This window comes from Haemaphysalis longicornis, unplaced genomic scaffold (genome assembly GCF_048455015.1).
Source record: "Haemaphysalis longicornis isolate Haplotype H1 unplaced genomic scaffold, Haemaphysalis longicornis Haplotype H1 scaffold_14, whole genome shotgun sequence".
Taxonomy (NCBI): domain Eukaryota; kingdom Metazoa; phylum Arthropoda; class Arachnida; order Ixodida; family Ixodidae; genus Haemaphysalis; species Haemaphysalis longicornis.
In genome coordinates, this window is record NW_027526245.1 from 57598864 (window position 1) to 57600588 (window position 1725).

The 1725-nt window shown below is 45.8% G+C and overlaps 1 non-coding gene across 1 annotated transcript; it reads left to right on the forward strand.

The window, feature by feature from the left end:
- Window positions 1-754: 754 nt before the first annotated feature.
- On the forward strand, window positions 755-827 carry Trnaa-agc (transfer RNA alanine (anticodon AGC)). The gene has a single exon. It is a non-coding gene; the product is annotated as a tRNA-Ala (tRNA).
- The last annotated feature ends 898 nt before the right edge of the window (window positions 828-1725 follow it).

A 1725-nucleotide genomic window follows, 5' to 3' on the forward strand; every position in this document is an offset into this window, starting at 1 on the left:
AGGATGGAGAGAAGGAAGGAAGGAAGAAGCAAGGAAGAAAGAAAGAAAGAAAGAAAGAAAGAGAAAAAAACAAAAGTTAAAAAGGAAGAAAGAAACAGAAAACTCGACAAGTTTTTTCTCAGCAACCATTAGTATTTCGAGCAGTTTATGCCGACGCCTGAAACGACGTGTACGTGACGTGAAGAGGCCCACAGTGCTAAGCCCAGCACACGACGAAGTGACCCTAATGATCCCACTCGAAGAGCCGGGCTCGTTTTCTCGTCGGTGGCAGACTGGCTCATCAGTGCGCAACGACCTGGCCTCATTTAATTAATTGCGTCTGTTATGAGCGGAACTGCCCTTGAAAAAGGACTGTCCCTGTTCGAAACGTCGAATAAGGCTATATGTTTTGTTGCGCAGCTTTTTATCTCTTAAGTCATCAATAGATATCAATCCTAGTTTACATGTAGATATATGCACTTAGCTTATTCGCAAAAGACGGTCACAACGCGAGAACCGTTGCATCGTTCGCCCCCGTTCTGATTGAAGCGATAAGCGGAAAAACCAAACGAACCCTTTAAGGCGAGGAATACTTTTAATCGCTTTTATTTTCATATGATTACTTTTTAGCAGCATTCGCACAACAAGATTGATGTGTTTCAGTTCTGTTCCCATCAGGGATATCGCCGGAAACGCGGTCGCACTGGTGCACTTCGACGTCGAGCCGAACTGGCCTATGCAATACGCTCGACCGGTTTTAGCGGGATGCTCTGTCGGGGGTGTAGCTCAGATGGTAGAGCGCTCGCTTAGCATGCGAGAGGTACGGGGATCGATACCCCGCACCTCCATGTTTTTTTTTTTTTGCGGCAGCGTTTTTGCTCAGGTCTGTCTCATAATAACTCATTTGAAAATACTTGAATGATTCATATTTAAACGCTTACAGCGTAGTGTGGCCTACGGGGTAGACATTGACCCATATCACTTCGCGGAGCTGTCGGGGGTTTTACATATCAGCAGCAAGATAGCACTGATGGCGGTCACGATTCGAGCTTTGCAGACTTTTGGCTCCCAATTTCTGGCTTCACATGTGAAAACAAGGGGGGGGGGAGAGTGGAACTCAAAAAGGTTACGACATTATAAAAATAGCGCATGGACTTAGCCAACACTGCATTCCTGCTAGTATAGTGTAGTAGAATTTTCTAGTACACTATACCACTAGGGTTTGTTTTGGCAACGACATTGCGGCCGCCCTATGTCGCGTCTTGAACTCGTGAACCCATGAAGTTGACATACGAACTTTGAATCTGCTTATAAACAAATTTAATAAAAGGTTTATTGTGCCGGAAGCGGCAAAATAGGCTGCGTGAAGTGACCACGCGACCAGACTGCCGAAATTTTTTTGAGCGTGCTGTGCAGCCGGCGGTGGCTGAGTTTGGCTTGCGTGGTTTCAGGTCACTCACGTGGAATCCTAACATGGTCGCTGCATCCACTTACAAAATGGATGGCGATATTGTGCCAGCATATTTGTGCCGGCACCTGGCATTTTAGTTCAGTTAATGACTTCTAGAATGTGTTGGATCACGTTTAATACAGGTCGGGTTCTGTGTCGCTGGGCTGGGTTAGATTAGGTTTGTTGCAGTTGGGCTGGATTTGGGTTGGTTATGATGCATCCGGTTAGGTTAGGTTACGTTAGGTCCAGTGAGGTTATGTTATGTTAGGTTAGGTTACGTTGGGACGTAATATTAT